The sequence below is a fragment of the Heterocephalus glaber genome, unplaced genomic scaffold, assembly GCF_053883595.1.
Source record: "Heterocephalus glaber isolate CG9 unplaced genomic scaffold, H.glaber_assembly_v1.0 deba00001429, whole genome shotgun sequence".
Taxonomy (NCBI): domain Eukaryota; kingdom Metazoa; phylum Chordata; class Mammalia; order Rodentia; family Bathyergidae; genus Heterocephalus; species Heterocephalus glaber.
This window is the reverse complement of record NW_028258294.1, coordinates 29,566,860-29,587,715: the sequence shown is the minus strand read 5'-3', so window position 1 is coordinate 29,587,715 and position 20,856 is coordinate 29,566,860. Positions and strand designations below refer to the sequence as shown.

Sequence of the window (20,856 nt, the reverse complement as noted above, 5' to 3'; positions counted from 1 at the left end):
ATAAAAATCCTCTGAGGCATTTTTCATCACTCTCATTTTGTAGAAGAAATTGGGAGCTGGGTATGGCAGCACTCACTTGTAATCCCAGCACTCTGGGAGACTGAAGCAGGATTGATTCCAGTCTGGGCAACATAGCAGCTTAGTGAGACCCTGTCCCAAAATAAAACATAAATAAGGGCTGGGGAGGTAGCTTAGTGGTTCATTCTGCAGTTACACACACAGACACATGCACACCACACACACACACACCACACACACCACACAAATTGGGGTTTAGAGGACCCAAGTAACTTGCTTAACATCATATAACTAGTATACATGATAGGATTAGCACTAAGTCTATTGTCTGCCTTTAAAGCCCATCATATTTTTACTTCATGCTGCCTTGAGTGATGGTATTTAGATCACATTCAGATGGACCTGCCAGAAATTGGAGAAATGAGTATAAGTCATTTTGTGTTATTATAACCATGCCTAAACTTTGTGGCTTACAATTAACATTTCTTTGCTTTTTTTTTTTTTTGAGACAGGGTCTTGCTATGTAGTTCAGGCTGGCCTTAAACTCACTATGTGGCCCAGGCTGGCCTTGAAATCCCTGTCTCTGCTTCCCAAGTTCTGGGATTACAGGTATGCACCACCACACTTGGCCTTATTTTTGTTTGTGGATCTACAGGCCAGCTGTGGCTGTGACTGTACTTGGATCCAGGCAGAAGGTCAAGTTTAGGTCTGTTTCCAGTGTAGGAACAGGGTGTCATAGACAGGAAAAAGGGTAAAGTAGGATCTCCTAAAGCTTTATTTAAAAACAAATTAATAGGAAATCTTACTAAAGGCAGCTTTTTGCCTCTACAGTTAGATTCCAGCAATTAGAAAGGCAACGGTAAAGAAAGAGAAAAAAACAGACCGAGGAAGGTGCCAGGTAACACAGTTAACATAAGAATTTAGCAGGAAGAGTCCACAGGCAAAACAGGGATGTAATCAGGAACATGGAAAGACCAGGGTAACCAGCCCCTTCACCTGATAAAATACAAAAGATCCAAGGAGCAGCCACCTAAGGACTCTAATTTAATATATAAAAGACACATTCACCTATACATATATATTTATATGTATATTCTCACTTAAACACCATTATACCACTGCGCCAGATGCACACATGTCCCCTTTACTTAATTTTTAAATCTAAATTGCCTTTCTTTGAGGCTCTGCATACCTACCTATCCATCACAAAAGAGCAGGAAGGAATCAAATGGCCAAAAGAATGTAGACAGAGGTGCCCAAACTATGGTCAAAGACATCCAGAGAGCCAGTCAAATTGTTACAAGTTCCAGGTGCCTAACATGGGGCAGACAGCAGTCTTAATAAAAAGGAGCTGAGGACAAAAACTCATGGGTACTTACCTTTTCGATGCCCCCTACTCTTCCAGGTTAGCTGTCTATCTTCTCTTATTCTACCCTTTTCCAAATAAACTGTCTTCCTTTATTTTAAACTCTGTCTCTTTAATTCATCACTGGTGCTAAGTTTATGATCCCAGTAGCTGCATGTTCCAGCAGAGCAGTGGTGTAACGTGGTGTCTACCCCGAGATGTAACACCAGGATTAGGCCAATGACACAAGGGCTAATGACACAGTGACACAGGCCACTGGTGCCCTGTGTTTTGATCCTGGAGAACAGAAGCTCAAGAGGGTTGAAATAAATATACAGCCCCTCCAAAAGATATGGACCTGTATGCTCCATCTAGCCATTGGCCAAAGCAAGTTGCACGTCCAGCCTAGTATCCAAGGTGTAAGATGAATTTTTCAGAGGTGAGGAGGCTTGAGAGTGAACATTAGCTGAACAGGAAGCCTGGAGGTACTGCCTCTGGAGGAGACCCTTCACTACAGTACACACATTAAGCGCTCACCACATCTAAATGTGTGCTTCTTGCTTCACACGGTCAAACCTCAAGGGTGAGGTAGTCCTTAAATGCCAGTTTTAGGAAGTTTTAAATTTAGTCTTTTCCCTGTGAAAGTTGGATCGTTAGTCTTTGAAATACACTGACCATAGGGAGGTAACAGGAAAACAAAAACACAAAATTTATTACATGCCTAAAGCTTGGGAGCAGTAGACTCAAACAAGGGCAAGGTATCTGACTCTTGTGTAGAATTTATAGGCACAGGGGATTGGGCTTTTGGGGCCCAGGGGGCTGGCCCAGTCTGTGGAAGGCTGGGGGTGGTATGGGCACTGCAAGCCAGGGTGGCCTTGTAAAGCCTCTGGTTCCAGCCACACTGGTCATTTTTGTCTGGGTGAGGTGTTAGACTCCCAGTCTCTTCTTGTGGAAAGATCCCTCCTAGGCAGAAAGAAGTGGAGGGTAAGACAAATACCTCCATCTGCATTTGTTGTTTTCTTTACCAATGTAGATAGTGTATATTTTTTTCTTAGAAAAGGACAGCCTTTCAGAGCCATTCCTTCATTTGTAGCAGTCTGCAGTTTCTCTGAATAACCAACTCAAAATATGCCATTGAAACATAGTTAGGTTGGGATATTTTTCTCTCCCACACCATAATACACCAGTTGTTAAGTATTTTAAGTGCCACCTTTGAATACATATAAATGCAAGTTACATATTTAACCCTTTTTCTGAGCTGGTTCCTCACTGTCTTCTCTGGGCCTGGATGGTTTGGTAACCTGGGTCTGCCTTAGCCACAGAATATGTGGAAATAAAAGCCATAGATCTCAGTTAAACAAAGACTTTCTTGTCTGCTGAATTATTGTGTTGCAGTTTAAAAAGAGCAAGCTCCTTTCTTTATTTCCAGACATGTTTTAAACATCTTTACATGGTGGGCACTCTGTGGGTACCTGGTCAGGGTCCAGTGTGGGGAATGTGACACTGCAGGGGTAGATGGCAGGCTTTGTAAGCAGAGTGCTTTCAATCTCATGAAATGCTCGAGATGCAAGGGGCCTTAGTGGTTTTGCAGATGAACCTCCCCTTCTGCTCCCAAACAGAGAAAATGTCATTTCACCTTGTGAGTGGCCGAGCTGGTACTAGATTGTCAGCTTGCTGATTCCTGGTTAAGTGCTTATCACTGTCTTGAGAGAACACAGAAAACCAATTCCAAGAGAACACTGGGTCATGAGATGACAGAAGCTGGGTGGCTACTTTGGAAAGTGGTATTGTCTGTCCCTGGTCAAACACTGTGAGCTGGGCTTCCTGGGGTGCAGAGACAGCCTGGTCCCCAAGCCCCTCATCGGGGGCCGTCCTGATTCCAGTGATGGCCTGGAGTTTGGGAGCAGGAGTGGGGTGGGGCAGGCAGACGAGCAGCCTGCGCTGCTGATTTAATCATTCCAAAATATGTGTGGGAGCCTGTGCTCCTTCTGCTTAATCCAAATCATATTAAAAACAAGACTCTCTTGGGGCCTCTGGTAATAAATAATAAGTGGTTTATGCTGCTGCCTCGAATGGGAGGACTTGTTCACCTTCCATCCATTCCTCAATCTCCTCCCTCTTCCGCTCTCCTGCCCCTCTTCCAAAATTTAAGGATGGCTGATGGGAGAAAAAATAGAAAGATGGCTAGCATACATTTGTTTAAACAGATGGTTAAAATAAAGATTTGTTTTCTTAACAGCTCATTGTCCATATGCCCCTCAGTCTGGTTTCTGAGACCCTGGACAGACAGTGCTGTCAGGGAGGAAGAGAGATTTTCAGGCCTGCTGAGCCACCTTTGGTGTTATGCCCAGTGGGGTGCAGCTGGGTTTCCAGCAGTAGGGAGAAGCCAGTAAGCCAGGGAACTGGGCTTTGGGCTGAGCTTCTCCATACCATGGCTCTGAAGATTTGGTAGGAACAAGAGCTCTAGGGAAAGAATCCTGCTCTGCCAGTTTCTGTGATTTGAATTTTGACAAGTCACATCTCCTCTAGGCCTCAGTTTCCTTAGTTGTCCTTGCAGGGCAGTCATAAGCTCAGGAAGGGTAGGGCTGGGAAAAGCATTTGGAAAGCTGCTCAGCAGGGACCTGGTGCTGGGGAGGGGATTTGCATCATTCTTAGTGCAAGCCTTATTCTTCTGGAGATGATGCTTGGATCGGGGTTGGGGGGCAGGAAGAAGACCCCTCCTTCTTTCCTTGTGGTGGTGGAAGTAACAAGGGGGCCTACAGGATGGTGTGCAAAAGTGCTGCTCTCTGCTAGGACAGCTCCATGTGGGTGCCAGTCCTGAGCCACCAGTCTACTGACCTCTCCAGCCAGAGCACATTAGAAGTTTAACTGCCACATGGCGCTGGCTGTCTCTGCGGGGCTCTTGATTAGGTTTGTCTCTGGCACAGGAATGTAAATGGATGGCACAAAGAGCTGCATCTGGCCAGATGAAGCCTCTTCCACTCCAATTTATGACTCTAGGGACAAGCCATGTCACTGGCCTCTGTCTCAAGTCACACTGCTTTTGGCTTCCGAGCTCTCTGCCTCCAAATAGTCTCCTTCAGACAGAGCTCGGGACATGACTCTCACAGCTCTACCTTGATGGATAAGCTGCCTGGCCTCTTCCTTTCTTTCCCATCCATCAGGCCCCTACTTTTAAACCAGGCTAGATGCTTCAGTGCTCAGCTTCAGGAACAAGAAACTCAGTGATTCCAGAATAGAAACACCATATACATGTGGGTTAAACTCCAGCCCTGACATTTAATTAGCTTAGTTTTCAGCTCCCACACTTGAAGAGTACCTGTTATTTCTTTTCTTTTACTCACAATACACTAAGCTGGAGCATTTTCCTGAGCTCCTGAACCTCTCATCAGAAGTCAATCACTTTGGAAGCATGATAAATAGTTCTGCAAGCCTGCTGAGGATGGTGGCAGACTGTGGCTCAGGATGTGAGGAGCTTCTCAAGGTGGTGGCAAGGAGGTGGTTGGCTTGCACAAGCTGCCAGCTTTTGATCTGTCCACTGTGTCTCCATATTCCTGAGAAAGTTATCACCTCTCCAAGTGAGCATAGGTATTTAATGAACTTCTGGACCCTTAATCTCTGAAAACAGTAAGAAGCAAGTGCAGTGGGTGGGCTGGTGACCACCCAGAAGCCCTGCCTACCTGGGCCCCGCTGGGAGCTTCTGGGAGCTGCTAGAAGCAGCTGGTGGTGTGAGGAGCATATATAGCAGACACATGGCAAAGGCAATAGTGGAAAGTGCCAGGCGGAGAGTGCAAAATGGTACCAGAACCTTGTGGGGAGGTTGTGGTAGAGACCAGTGCGCATGAGTAGAGGGAGGTAGGGCAGCACAGGTGGAAGGTTCCAGGCAGAGGAAGCTGAGTGTGCTAACACCCCAAGGCAGGAGGGATCTGGGAGCAAAGGTTGGATCCATTCCTTTCCTGTCCTGCAGCCACCCTCTTGCTTGCATCTGGCCACAGTTTAAGCCTCTTCTTCAGCCTCTTAGTCCCTTTCCTTGACACCTCTTCAAACTTAGTTTTCTGGGTGCCACCAGGTTAATCAGTAGAGAGTACTCAGTCTTTCAGAAGTCATTAGCATTTCCCAAGAAATCAGGTCTTATACATTGTTTCTCCTCTATGGTTGCAGTTTAATCACACTGAATCTCTTGCTCTCTTGAAATCATACCCTAGACTTTTCTGCCCCAGCACCTACAGTCGTGCCTGGAGTCAACACCACCTTTTGCCTTAGCTGCCTTCAATCCAAGCCCTGTAGGCCTTCACCTACTCCATCCTGAGCCATGCACCCCTTGAGCAGGGCTAGGATTGCTCTTGCTTCCCTGGATTGAGTGTCTGGAGGGCCTGAGTGCTTATCTTGCTGCCACATTTGCCTCTTTGTCCCTGACCTGCTTGGGCTGGAAGGTATTCAGGTGTGGAATTGTAGGAGGAGGGACTGGGGTTCTGAAAGACCAAAGTTCAGGTCCCAGCTCTGGCTTCTGACAGATGTCTATCCTTGATCGTCTTATTAAACCTTTTGAGTTCCTCTGTGGCGACAAGAACCCCTTTTAGGTGTATTGTGAAATTAAAGGGGATAAATGAGGTCATAGTAGTTGCACGTTTTAGGAACAGCTAAGATAGAGGCGAATTTCTGGAATAAGCCTCAATTTGACTCTTATTCACACTGGGAAACAGGTTTTGGACTAAAAGAGATAGAGTCCTGGCAATTCCAAGTATTTTCCCCTCTTCCTTTACTCCCTACCAAGGCAGCCAGGCATTGATTCATGCTTTCTCTCTCTGCTAGAGTCAGGTCACCCCATATTGCCCTCTCCCTGGACCCTGATCTGGCACAGCTCATTTGTTGAAGGGGCAGAGACTGTGCCCATGCCCACAGTCGGGCTCCTTGGACCCACTTTGGAGAGGAGAAGGGCTTGATCCTTTTCATTATGCACCTAGGCCAGAAATGTAGGCGTTGGGTAACACCTCCTCATTAAGATTTGTGAAATTTCTGAGAAAAAAAAATCTCTCTTTGTTCAGAAATTATGCTTGCTATTTGGTGTTCTGGGATCATACAAGCCTGCATGCAAATTCTGACTCTGATTTATTAACTGTGAAACTCTGGACAAAAATTTTAAATTTCTAAGCCTTAGTTCTCACTTTAGCAAAAAACAGGTCAGAAGTATTAAATACCATAATGTATTTATAGCTCTGAGGGCATTGCCTGCCTTACTGAAATGCTCATTTATTCACCCAGCCTGTATTTCCTGAGCTCATGCTGGGCACCAAGCACAGTTCTACGTGTTGGGGATCCTGGATAGTAAACCAAGCCTGTGAAGCTTATGTTCTAGGGGGAGTGGGAGAGGGAGTGTAAACAATGGAGATAAAATACAGCAGGAAAGGAGAATTGGGGGTCCAGCAGGGGTGAGGCTGCCATTTGAATGGAGTGGTACAGACAAGAATCGACAAGAAGGTGACACCCAAGAAAAGACATAGGGGAGGTGAGAGCATGAACTGGACACACAGAGGAGGTGGTGCTCTTGGAGAAGGAAGAGCCAGTGCAAAGTCCCTCAGGCAGGAGTGGACCTGATGTATCTCAGGAGCAATAAGGCACCTGTAGGGAGGAATCAGTGAGAGAGAAAATGAGAACAGTGGGAGGTCAGAGGACTACATGATGAGAGCTGGCGTAGATTCAGTAGGACTTTGCAGGCTGGCATAGACTAGCTTTTTCTCAAAGAAGAATAGGAGGATTATTTGGAGGACTTTGAGCAAAGGGTGATGTATCTGGCTAGCATTTTCACAGTGCCCTGTTGAGTGCTCTGCTGGAATATTTTCTACAGGAATATGGGAAGAGAGACACCTACAATGATCCATGTGAGGGCCATGATGGAGATCCAGGCTGCCAGCAGTGGGGCTGGTGAGGAGTGGCTGGATTCTGGATATATTCTGAAGTTAGAACTTATAGGGTTTCACAACAGGTTGGATGTCGAGGGTGACAGAAAGAGAGACGTTAAGGATGACACCAGAATTTGATGCCTGAGCAGTTTGAAGTATAAATGGGTTTGGAATGTGACACCAAGTTCTATTTGGGACATATTACTTTTTTTTGGTGGTGGTGGTGGGGTACCAGGGATCAAACTTGGGCCCTTGCGCTTGCGAGGCTGGCGGCGAAACCACTGAGCTAAATCCCTGGCCCAGGGACATATTACTTTGAGATGCCATTCAGACCCCAGTGCAGATGGTAGAGGAGAGCATACAGTGAGAAGCAGGAGCTCTGGAGAGTGAGCTGGGCTGGCGACATTGGTTTCGGAGTCACAGCACAGAGATGGGACTTAAATTGGCAGATGCCTGAGGGATTCAGTGGAGCAGGAATGGAAATCAGGTCCGAGGACAGAGCTCTGTGTAGGCCGTGGCCTCTGAGCAGCCTGGCCTGTGCAGGGATCCCCAGCCTCCCATCTAGAATTCAGTCCCAGGAGGGAACCCTAGCTTTCCAGGAAGGATTCCCTTACCTCATTGTCTGTAGTGTCTTGATGCATAAACAGATGGCTCTAAGCTGGAATGGAACTCTACTTTGGATGATGGAGTAAGGAATCTCCCCCCACCACCAGAATTCAGTGTCACACATTCTAGAAATTTGAAAAGTAGCAAATATTCTCAATATTTTACTGTCATTGTCAAATTTGTTCTTTGATAAATGAGTACTGTGACCTTTCTTTTAAATCTCTCTCATTTATCTTTAAATCTCCTTTCCATTGCATTCTTTACTTTGTCTCCTAAGACTGCCTTTAAAAAACAAAACAAAACACAGGTTTGAATCTCTTTTCAAATGTATATTTTGTATTGTTTACCATCACATCAGATACACTAAACATAGACCAGCTATGTTTTGGAGCTTGGTTACTTGGAGTACAAAGTCTGGCTATTGAGCACAAAACAATTTCTGGAAAAATGCCTGTATAAAGAATCTTAAATTATTCCCAAAGATAATGCAATGGATCCCTTAGGACCTGAGGTTTAATTTCTGTCTTCTAGCTGATGGACAGTCCCACACATTTCTCTCTGTATGTGGCCCTTGAGTAAATGATAAACAAACAAACATACAAACAAAAACATTCCACAGTCTTATTCTGAGTCTTATTTCCATAGCAGTTAATTAGGGCAGTTGGGAGGTATGGGACCTGCCTCAGACTCAAGGCAAGGTCACCATTATGCCCTTTGCCTGTACTTCCCTTTGGAAAATGAAGAGAAAAATCACCTGATCCCTTTGTATGCAAAATTCTCCTATTTGAGGAAAATGTACTTTAGGAAGTTATGTTCTTTGAGGAGGGACATGCTCGTCTGAAGGTACTGCAGTCTCTATCAGAGCCTGGACTGTCAAGAGGTGCTATGGCTTTTAGAGCTTAATGAGTAAATTTGCATGTTGAATGTAAATGAGACATAATACTAACTCTAGCTTCAAAGAGCAAAGAGGGAAGGAGACAGTTAAACAGCTGTGAGGCTTTTTTTCTGACTAGACAAGCCTAGGAGTTGCATTGCCATAAGGGCATAATGTGATAGTTTTGTGATGGCTTCTGCCAAGCCACATGGAAAGAAAAATCCTATAGTATAAAGAGAGGAGAGTTGTTCTCCACAAAGATCTGGTGTGAGATACCAGGGTCTAGTTACCCAAGAACTCACCTTCTCTGCAGTGTACTGCTCCCTTCTGCAGGTGGCCAGAGAGTCATGGCCTCAAGCAGCAGCCAGCATGAGTTCTTGAAGGGCATGTCACTAAGGGCTTCAGCTGCTCCAGCTCTGCTCCCACCTGCCTGCAATAATCCCACCCATCAGACTGCACTCATGCTCCAAAGTTGCCAAATTCTATTAGCTACAGAGAGTAATAGTTCCATACCTGTGACTCTAATCACCTCCCTCCTGCAAGTGAAATAATTAAAATGCATGTGCAAATACATTAGTTACAAAGGTAGTGTCCTTCTTCACATGCAAATGCAATCAATAGATGCCAACATGATTTGCATAATGGAAAAAGGGAAAGGAGTCTTTTGTAATGGGGCTTTTAGGGTGCAAACTTAAAAGACTTCATGTAAACGTGTGTAATCTCAGCCTGTCTGGGAGGCTGGCACAGTGTTATGCTCCAGAGCAAAAAATTGCTTTAAGATCCAGGGCATTTCTTTCAGAAAGCCCTCCTTGGTCAACAATCTATTCCCTTACTCCAGCCCCTCAGTGCACATAGGTCAGGGCTAGGACCACATTTTACTTTGAGGGTACTTTCCTTGTAAGCTTGAGCCCAGGAAACTGCCACTGTCCTTCTCCCTCCGCATACCTCATTGCTTAATTCTGAGACCACGTAAACACATTTGTTCACTGTGTTCACTTGGGTGGATTGAGCCCCTGAGTGAAGAGATGAGTTATCCAAGGCTATGGTGATATGAGCAGTGGAGCTAGACCAAGAAGGAAGGTCTGTGGAAGTCCTGGTTGCAAGGCAAAACTGCTTCCAAAAGTGGCAAGAATGAGGGGATAAGTGTGTTTGAAGCAAGGGGGAAAGCTTTGAGGGGAATAATGGCAATGTGTCTTTTACTGTAATAATTAAAAAATTTTAAACAATATAGTTTTTCCATTACACGATGTATGTCACTTGGCTTCAGGCTATTGTGAACCTCTTGAGAGATGCTTGATATTAAACAACTCACAAAACAAAACTTAACTGCTAGTTTCAGGGTGAAGGCTAGAAACTTCCACAAACTAGATAAAGCACAGCTTCTCCCTAAAGGACTCTATCAGAGATTGCTCACATTTTTTGTTTATAAGAAGGCTTTCGACACCAGAAAAAAATATTTAGGATCTTCTATCCAAACAATTAAAATTGTATAAAAGTATATATTAACTGAAAAAAAAAAAAGAAAATGATAGAAAGTACCATGAATCTAGTAGCAATATACCTGTTCCTAAAATAGTACGTAGATGTGAAAACATATTATTTTTTCAGCCCCTTGGGCAATACCTGGAAAGCCTTTGGATTTGTGGATATTTCACTGCCTCAACAGTGTGCACAGGTCTATGGCTTAGAGCTACTCTGGTAGAGAGATCATTTGTCATGAAGTTGAAACACCGTGGAATAGAATCTGTTGTCTGGTACTTTTAGGAGGCTGAGACAGGTGATAACCAGCTGTTAAAAGAAAAACTTTAGACAAAATACATTTAACAGAGTTAATGTGAACAATAAAAGATTCATGAATCATACACCACTTGAAACCAGAAGGTGTTAAGAGAGCTCGGGCTCAGCATAATGGCAGTGAGCTTTTGTAGGCTGAACATGGAAATAAAATACAGAAATTATTGGATTCGCTACAGCTAGGCATTTGTTCTGCTTGGGGATATTCCTATGGGAGGTCCCATGTAGTGGGTAAATCAGCTGGTTGGCTGTCTGTGATTGGCTGAAACTTGGTTGAAAATGAATCACTTATAAGGACTACGGCTAAGTTAAGATTTCTTTTGCTTGTAAGAGAGTTTTAGTCAGAAGCACCTCCAGGTTAACAGTCTTTTGCTTATTTTGGTTTTAAAAATATTAGCACATTGGGCCGGGGATTTAACTCAGTGGTTTCGCGGCCTGCTGTGCAAGCACAAGGACCCGAGTTCAATCCCCAGTACCTCCCCCCCAAAATTAGTACATGTTTGCAGTATATGAAGTTTGAAGCTTATTTTTGCTTTTACACAGTCAAGATTGTTCTTCCAGTCATCCTGAAACAAGCTTCCTATATGTAAATCTTGAGAGAGATGAGGGGAAATGGAATGATTTCCAAAATATGAGTTCGTTCTCAAAAGGATATGGATCTTGGTTCGAGAGCATAAATATGGTGACTAATAATAATAAAAATGATAAGATACCATTTAAGTAGCTACTAAGTGGCAGTAAACCATAAAAAGATATTAGATATAGACTTAATATACTTTCCCCATAGAAAACCCAGGATCTCATGTTCATCAATCTCTGCACTGAGTTAGGTTTTATGAAGTAAATTCTACCAGTCAAAAGTAACTAAATCAGAATTCCAATCTTTACTGGCATCTCTCAAAGAACATTAAAATGATTAAATTCAATCCTCACAGCAAAATCTGTCAAAGTTCCTTTCCTTGGTCAGTCTTTACATTTTGTTGCCTACTTCAGAACTTCTTACTTGACAGTTACTCCTTAATGCTCATGGCAATGATTTATTTATTTATTTATTGCCTGCCCTTGAAATAAGATTGTTACCAGGCAGATAGACTTAATCATTACTGCATCAGATTTATTTCTTCTCTGTCGGTCCATTCTGCAGGTTCTCTGCACCAGAGGGCAGTGCTGGGGCTGAGAGAACATACAAGAATCCTATCTCCCTGCCTCTACCTGCATCTCTCCTTCACAGTCTCTGTCTCTCTGTCTCTCTCTCTGTCTCTCTCTCTCCCCCCCTCTCTCCCCCTCTCCCTCTCTCTCTCTTTCTCTTCCCCCACTTCATTCTTCCTAATTGACATCACAAAAAGCCAGACAATGGGGGTGGCATAAACTCTCTGGAAAGATCAGGAAAAGCAGACCAAAATTCTCAGGATGGACTGGGATGTGGTGAGGAAGTGGAGAAAGGATGAATATTGGGAATGTCGACACTAGTCCACGTGGATATATCTGGCTCTGGTTATGTACATCTTATGGTTTAATTTTCACAATAACCCTATGAGGGAGTTGGGATTAATCTCATGTTTCATATGAGGAAAGGAGGCTTGGAGACATTAACCAGGAAAATGAGAGATTAAAAGGACAAAACAGAAAGGTGCTGTGCTGATTGATACCCACAGAAGTGCTCTTCTCTCCTCTTAGGTTTTGCCAGCATTTGACCCCAGGAGTCCTGTTCCAGACAATTCTGTGTCTTAAGTGTTTTCTGATCACTCAGTCCACACCAATCTTTATCCCAGCCCTTTGATTTGCCTACAGTACTAGAGTTTCATGTCATGGGTCCAAGTGGTCATTCAGTTGTTCTGTAGGAAAAACACTCTATATTCACTCTGGCAACCCCAGGCTATTCCCCCTGTTCAAACTTAGCTTTCTCGTGCTTGTCTTTCTGCTCTTGAAAGTGCTTCACGGCCCTGTCATCTGGTTCCCATCCCAAGTTCCCCCAGGAAGGTCCCTGTTATGGACTGAATTGTGTTCCCTCAAACTTCATATTTTGAATTCCTAACCCCCAGGACTTCAGAATATGAGTGTACTTGGAGATAGAGCCTTCAAAGAGGTAATCAAGCAAGAAACATGATCACCAATGTGGGCCTTAATGTAATACAACTGGCATCTTTTAAAAAGGGAAGATTAGAACACAGACATACACAGAAGGGAGACTGTGAGGACACAGCTGGAAAGTGGCAACTTGCAAGCCAAGGAGAAGGACCTCAGAAAAAATTAACCCCACTGACAACTTGGTTTTGGACTTCCAGCCTTCAGAACTGTGAGAAAACACATGTCTCTTGTTTAAGCCACCCAGACTGTGGTATTTTGTTATGACAGCCGTAGAAACTCATATACTGCCCTTCTTTGGATTGGGTGGCAGTTTCTGAACTAGAATCAATTTCATGGGAGTCTAAAATGACTGGGAAGAGCCTTAGAGTCTGCGTATGGCCCTCAAAGAGGCTGCTGAACAGCCTACCCTGAATCTATCAGGAACTCATCTCTAGGGAATTTATCGTGAACTACCTGAAGATTATCCTCCTCTCGAATGATGGTACATGTGAGACAGTTCAGCTGAGAGGTGGCTGCTAGGTCTCTAAAGACTGATATAGGAAGGAGTGAGAGGAAGACCCAATAGACAACTCCTGTCCACAGGCCAACAGTAGTAGCATCACCTGAGAGTGTGTTAGAAATGCAAGATCTCAGCTGCCACCCCAGAATCTTCATTTTAATATAAGCCTCAAGCAATTAAGACACTTACTACATTTTGAGAAACACTGACACTGATCTGTAGATCTCAAGTCATAATGGATCTTTATAGGTCCAGTGTATCCCTGGCATAGGCCAGAGGAGTAGGACAATGATTCTCATTGAAATCACATGGGGGAGACTTTGGGACTCCTGATGCCAAGGCCTTGGCCAAGCAATGAGGAGCTCTGTAGGAGACCCAAGCACCAAAACATTTTAAAAGCACCTTAAGCAATTCCAATTTGTGGACACACTTGAGAATGTATCTATTATCTATTTACTCATAAGAAACTGCCCAACATTCAGTGGCTTAAAACCATACCATTTATTAACCTCATGATTTCATAGATTCTGAAAGTTAGTGATTTGGGCTCGCATCTATTTGGTGGTTTTGATCTCTATTTGGAAAGAGAGGGAGAGGGAGAAGGAGAGAGGGAGAGGGAGAGGCAGAGAGAGAGAGAGAGAGAGAGAGAGAGAGAGAGAGAGAGAGAGAGAGAGGAACCTCCTTGAGATCTAGACTCAGAACAGGTACCATGTTGTTTCCACAATTTCTATTAGTGAAGCAAGTCACAGGGCCCATATTCAAAGGTATAGTAGATTTCACCTCTTGATGGGAAGTTATGCAATCACACATGAAAGGCAGAGAGGGGTAGAACTGTGGCAGATTTTGCAGTCTAACACATTGAATTGATAAGGCTCCCTCTTTGACCAAACTTTAGTTAGGCTCCTCCAAGCCTTCTTTTCACTACAATTCTTCATTGGCCCTATCTTTGGCCACTGGAGCCAATTTTAGCAAGGATCTTCTAAGCCAGTGTAGGGAGATCTCTTCATCTTTGACTTCCAATCAAAATCCTCACTCCTCCACCCTCAATATCTAATTGAGTTTGTCTCCCCCACTCTTGATATCTAACCAAGTTCTTCTTAGTTATTTTCCAACCTCTCCATCACCTTCCCTGTTGGCTATAAATCTTCTGCGCATTCAGAATTGACTTCAACCTCTCTCTTCTATCATAACAGTCTTCAGTTAAACCTTCCTAGGTCTTTTAAAAGACTTCAGTGCAACCTCTCTTGAACAGGATCACTGGGAGGGGAATGTCTTCTCTTCCCTGACCTTCCCCCATGTTCCCATGCTGCTATTCTAATGCCTAAGTGAGCTCTCTCTGCCTAGTCTAGGAAATTGGACAATGAAGTTCCCTTTCTGAGGGAAACAGAACAAGACAGTTTGCTGAACGAAGCTCCACAGTGTTTTGTGTTTAAATCTCAGAGGTCTATTTGTGATCTCAAACAAAAAGTGTTCACTTGACTCCTCTTAAGCTGAAATTTCTCATCTTACAAATGAGAACAATAATACCTTCCTAGCAGGGTTATGAAGCTTAAATATCTGTAACAGCTTCAAGCTCACAGGTGTTCAGCTGATTGGCTTTTTTTCCTTACAGAAAAATCTCACTACTTACAATGGACCAGACAAAGGCCAATTTGAATGAACAAAAGTTCAATTACAGAATTTCTCTACTTGCCCCCGAAGTAGTTGTCATCTCTCCACCCCAGAGTAACCACATTATGTGATTCCTCAAGGGGGAGGTTCTTAGAGGTCTGCAAGAACAAATAGTGCCACAATAATTGATGGTAGGTACAAATTGTGATGATCCGAAAGTGGTTCCTCCTCCCTTCAATCTTGCCTATTGCAATTATACCCAGTAGGGTTTCAACTCACATTTAATATTGTGAGAACAGTTGTTCAAACCGCTTTGTCCATTAATAGCACCAAGAACCATAATAATTCTAGATACTATTCACCGAGGGCTTACTATTTTCCAGGCTTCTTGTGTGTGTTACCTCATTTAATGCTCAATTTCATCCAGGAAATGGAGTTGTTCATTTTTTACAGCTGAGGAAACTTGTGCTCAGAAAAAGGTCAGCTGACCTCTTGAGCTGCATGCCAATCCAGGCTTCTTTTTTAGAGCAGTCACCTCTCCCAGATGGTTCTAGGGGACCTTTCAGTTTTACTGTTGTCTGAACTCACAATATGGCTAATCCAGGGCCCCCACACAAGTGATTTTCACTGTGACCATGGCTGGTGATAGCCCTAGCCTGCTTTCAACAACTTTCTTGTGTGCAGAGGAATGTGAATTTCACCATCAAGAGTGCTTTTTTTCCATCAGAGGTCTTGTAGATTTGTGTGTAGGACTCCTAGACCTGTCCACTGGAGTCTTTGAAATAGAGATCTGCCATTGAGAGGTCCTAGATGTGTCCCCCTTCACCAGCCCTGAGAATTCCTGCCTCTGATTCAGCTTTCTCCCTTTGGTATTGTTAATACCTCTTAGCTGAGAAAGATTTGTGATAAATAGCCTGACATTTTGAAAGTCTGAAGTTGGTAATTGGGCCTTTGTTCTTCCAGATTCAGGCTGAGGTGCATTTCTTCTGAGCTTCATTGCTTCTTAAATCCTAGGTTCCTCCAAGATTCCTGGACCTGCTAGGAATCTGCATCTGAAGTCACTCCAAGGGACCAGGTCCTCAGAACCCAGACCTTGAAGAAAGAGATGTTCTGGGATGCTGCCCACCAGGAGAAGACAATAGAGGAATTCTCAAAACTGGGTCCACAGCATCTCTGAAGAGAGAGCATGTGGGTGGGTGAGCTTCAGATGCCTCCCAAATCCTTCAAGATTATGCAAAACAATTTTCTAGTGAACTTCTCCATGGAGGGGGGCTGAAACTTTTATTGAATTCTCAATAAGGTTAAGAACCTCAAAAAGCTCAAGAATCACTAACTTAAAAAACACTGATAAAAGAATCACGATCAGGTAGAGGTAGCAGGAGTGTTGACTCCGGAGAAGAATAAAAAGATAAAAGAGATTTTTACTAACTTGTTTTTGAAATAAGACTTTTATTTTGAAATAAGACTTTTATTTTGTAATAAGAGTGTTTATCAATAATATAATTTCTCGAGTCTTACTGTGTGCTCTGTACTTTATCTGCACTGTTTCATCCAACCCTTATAAGAGCACTTTGAGGCAGATATCACAGGCTCACTATACAGATAAGGATATGGATAGTCAGAGAAGTAGGTGACTCATCTAAGCTCACATAGCCAATAATGGTGACAGCAAGATTTTACCTCTAGAAGACAAATATGATATCCAATTGGGCATGCTAATTATAAGTAAAAACTTTCTTCATACTATATATTGAGATTGTAATGAAGGGATGCTAAATGTACACTACTCTTAGGGATTTAAAATAGCTTCTTTTGCTTTATAGTGCCCAATGCTCCTTTTTAAAGTGGTAGCACATAAATTATTTTAGTCTGGTCTTTCTAACATCATGTAAAACATAGTGTAGATTTTATTTTCTGCAGTTTAGTGATGCAGACTTGCCAGTGTTCTGTAAGGGGAACAGCAGCTTCCTCGGGTTGATCCACTGAGCTTCCAGATTCTGCCTCTAGCTGGCAGGGGTGGTGGTGATGGTGGCAGTGCAAGATTTCAGCTATGACCAGCTGCAGGCACAAGGTTGGCCGAGGGACCTTCAGAAATCCATTCTGGCTCCAGAGCTCTGGTTCTAGTCATTGAGAAGGCTAAGCAAACAATGATGTCTGTTGTTTTGAGTTTTTCTCCTAAAATCCCTTTCTTTATGAAAGAAGAAACCAAAAAGAATTTTATGAAAGAAACAGAAAAAAAATACTTTTGTTACCATCTAGGGTAAAACAAAAAAGGATACACTTAGACTGAATACCCGAGACACAGATGATGCTGAGGAATATGAACAAACAGAGGGCAAGAGCAACATCGCCACTGCAGGCCCAGGAATCTAATGCAGCTTTCCTTTGGAAGGTTTTGGGAACAAATGACTTATTTCTAGCCTTCTATTTATGAGAAAGCTTGCATTGCAGAGTGTGTGTGCATGTGTGCTTGTGTGTGCGTCCAGGCCAGGCCACCGTGGAGGCAAGTGAGCGGGGCATGGTACCCAACATAAAGAGACGTCCACTCTCAGAATGGTCCAAGGACAGGCTCTGCCCTGAGAGTGGGCTCCCCACATTACATAACCCAGGAGCTTCCCAGGCCTTCCTGCAGAGTGCAGCCTGAGCAATGGGCCTGTGGCTTTTCACCACAGACAATAAAGGTCGTGGTCTCCATTTCTAGATCACAACAGTAAGTGAGCAGAATAATTCTTGAAATATTCCTTTCCCTCAAAAGAAATAGGTGGAGGCTCCAGGTGAGTGTGGGATGGGTATATATGGTGGTGTCTGTCCGTTTGAATGCATTCAGTGCCCTGGTGGTCAGGGATGCTCCTCAGTGAGGGAACTTTACAGCTGGTCATATTTTGTTTAATTTTTATTCCTAGTGGACCACTGGGTGAAGATGGGAATCATAATTAACATTTATGTCAAGATTCAATAAGACAACAAGAAATGTTTGCCCATTATTGCCTTGATCAAATCAGCAACCTGCATTTAGCTACTGAAAATTCTAATACAGCACATCGAATTATTTCTAGTTCATCAAAAACCAATATTAAAGGAAAACATGCGTTTCGTTTTTGGCTTTTTCATTTGTTGGGAATAAATATTATTCACGAAGGTTTTGTTTGCAAAGAGTTACTTGAAAAAAGTAGCCTGAAACCTTCTTTCCAAACTTGTTTAGAAATAAAATATGAACCAGTTTTTGAAAAAAAAAATTAATTTTTAAAGTACAAGAAGCAATAATTTCAAGCATCATGTCATCAAAGCAGGTTTTGAGGCTGTGATATCTAGTTAAAATTTAATCTGCACTTTAATACATGTTCAGGCCCCAAATCAAACATGTTAGATGGAGATGGTGTTTTAAATTCCTGAGAGAATTTCTGAGTCATCTCACTATGAAATGTCTAGGAAGCTGATGTGAGAGAATACAGTCAAACTTTGGAGCCAGAGAGGGTTTGGTTGGGAAGTCTGCTGGGCCACACCATGCACAATCTTCTCAGATTACTTAGCCTCAGTTTCGCCCCTTCAGCAAGAGGGCTGTTATAGTTTGGATCTAGAAGGACATATGTAGCTTTGCCACCAGCCTGTAGCACCACTAGGAGATGGTGGGACCTTTAAGACGTAGGGCCTCATGGAAGGAAGTGAAGTTATTGGAGGTGTGTCCTTGAAGAGGATTCTGGGACTCAGGTCCCTTCCTGCCTTCTCTTTGCTTCCAGGCACCATGGTGTCAGGCACCATGAAGGAAATAGGCCTCATGCACCAGATACTCTTGTCACAGTGTACTATGTGGCCACAGGTCCAAATCGATAGAGACAAGTGACCAAGATGGAAACCTCTCAAATCATGACCCCAAATAAATAAACATTTACACTTTTCAAGTTGGTTTATCTTAGGCTTTTATTATGGTGACACAAAGCTAACACAAAGGCTGTAAAGATTGGGAATCTGAAATGAACAGACATTTCTCAAAGAAGTAGAAACAGCAAATAAACATATGAAAAAATGTTCAACATTACTGGCCATTCGAGAGATGCAGATGAAAACAACACTGAGATTCCACCTCACCCCAGAAAGAATGGCTGCTATCATGAAATCAACCAATAACAAAGGCTGATGGGGTTGTGGGGAAAAAGGAACCCTTTTCCACTGTTGATGGAAGTATAGTAGATTGGTGCAACCACTGTGGAAATCAGTGTGGAGATACCTCAAAAAACTAAGATTAGGGCCGGGGATTTAGCTCAGTGGTTCCAGTGCAACTGCCTCGCAAGCACAAGGTCCCGAGTTCCATCCCCGGTAGCAAAAACACAAAAACAAAAACAAAAGCAAACAACTAAGATTAGAGGTCCCATTTGACCCAGCTATTTCCCTGCTGGGTATCTGCCCAAAAGAATTAAAAGAATCATACCACAGTAATATATGCACACCCATGTTCATAGCAGCAGAGTTTGTAATAGCTAAAACTTGGAAACAGCCCAATTGCCCATCAGCTGGAGACTGGATAAAAGAAATGTGTGGATTTTTTTTTTTATAAAGTGGAGTACTACTCAGCCATAAAGAATGAGAAACTAGAGACATTTATAGCTAAATGGATGCACAATGAGGCCATACTTTATTTGAAATAAATAGGACACACATGTGTAAATACCAAATATTTTTCTCTGGAACTGAAAGTGTAAATAAGGACTAAAATGTATAATAGATAATGTGAAATGGGAAGAAAAGGTCCAAAGGGAAAAGGGAAGTGGAAGAGGTAAGGGAAAGGAAAGAAGGGAAAGGAAAAAATATGAGAAAAGGAAAAAATGGAAACAAAGTCTTTGTAAATAGGGAGGGGTGAGGGGTTGAATGGAGGGCAGGGGAATGGGGAAGAAAATAAAAACCAAGATATATTATGTAAAGGTACACATTCCCAATAATGAATGTCAGCATATTGTATACCTAAAATGTACCAATAAAACTAATGAAAAATTTTTTAAAAAGATTAAGTGGAAAAAATATAGGGGGGGGGGGGAGAGAGAGAGAGAGAGAGAGAAACCACCAAAAAAGTGTATATACTCTTCAAGAAAAGAAAAATAGTATGGTGTTTTCTTAACAGATGGTGTTACCTTCATATGGGGGACCCTAGAGGATGTGTATCACAGAAGATCCACTACACTGCCGGCCCTTAGAGATGAAATGGAAAACGCATGTGCAGCAATCTCAACGACCAAGGTTACCCAAGCAGCAGTTCACCATACTAATAAATGCCTGGAAGCTAATGGCCATCGCTTTTGTAATAGTAGAGGCCAAAGCCTACTTGTATTACTCCCATGATGTCTCAATAAATTTGGTATTAAAATATTTACACAGGTTTTTCTTTTCCTGAAGTGTGTATACATATTTTTGCAGACTCCGTATATGTTGCTTAATAGATACAACTGCTCCATCTTCTTGTCATTGCCAGGTTCTTGTCATTTAGGTTTTGGCTCCACTCTCTTCCCCACCCACTCCCACATCCCAAGCTGCCTCCTGCCACATTATCTTGCTTCACTGTACTCACAGAATTGTGACTGTCTGGCATTATCTCATTCATTTTTTTGTTTACTTTTTTGTTTTGCTGTCTGCTGCCCTGACTGAAACTTGAGATCTGGATGATCTCACTCAGAAAAACTCTTGTTTTCTTCACTGTTGTCTCTCCTGTGTTTAGAATTGCCTGAATATAATACATACGTAAGAAATAATTGCTGAATGAATATTGAATGGCTTTCTCCTTTCCCTCTTTCATCACTGGCTGTGAGTCATTTCATCTTTCTGTATCTTCGTTTCTTCATCTGTCACAGAGGCACATTGGTCTAGATCAGTAATTAACAAACTACATGTAGCCTGCAGGCTGAGTCTGGCCCGAGCATCTGTTTTTTTGTGAATAAAGTTGTATTAGAACACAACACACCCACTTGTTTACAGTCTGTCAGTGGCTGCTTTTGGCACTGCATGGCAGAGTTGAGTAGTTATGGAGATGCTATAGTTTGAAATCCTAAAATGTTTGCTATCTGGACCTTTATGCTAAAGTTTTGCCAATTCTTGGTCTGCTTAAACTCTGAGATCTTTATGCACATGATGTTTT

The 20,856-nt window shown here is 42.9% G+C and overlaps 1 long non-coding RNA gene across 5 annotated transcripts in view; it reads left to right on the top strand.

The window, feature by feature from the left end:
- LOC106010406 (uncharacterized) overlaps positions 1-20,093 on the top strand; it is a 68,130-nt gene extending 48,037 nt beyond the window's left edge. For 3 of the 5 annotated variants that reach the window (XR_002386760.2, XR_002386761.2, XR_002386762.2), the window contains 3 exons: positions 14,737-14,926; positions 15,750-15,927; positions 19,849-20,093. This is a non-coding gene — a long non-coding RNA (uncharacterized LOC106010406). The remainder of the gene's footprint in view (positions 1-14,736; positions 14,927-15,749; positions 15,928-19,848) is intronic. The other 2 variants (XR_002386763.2, XR_001184233.3) reach the window with 1 other exon arrangement.
- The last annotated feature ends 763 nt before the right edge of the window (positions 20,094-20,856 follow it).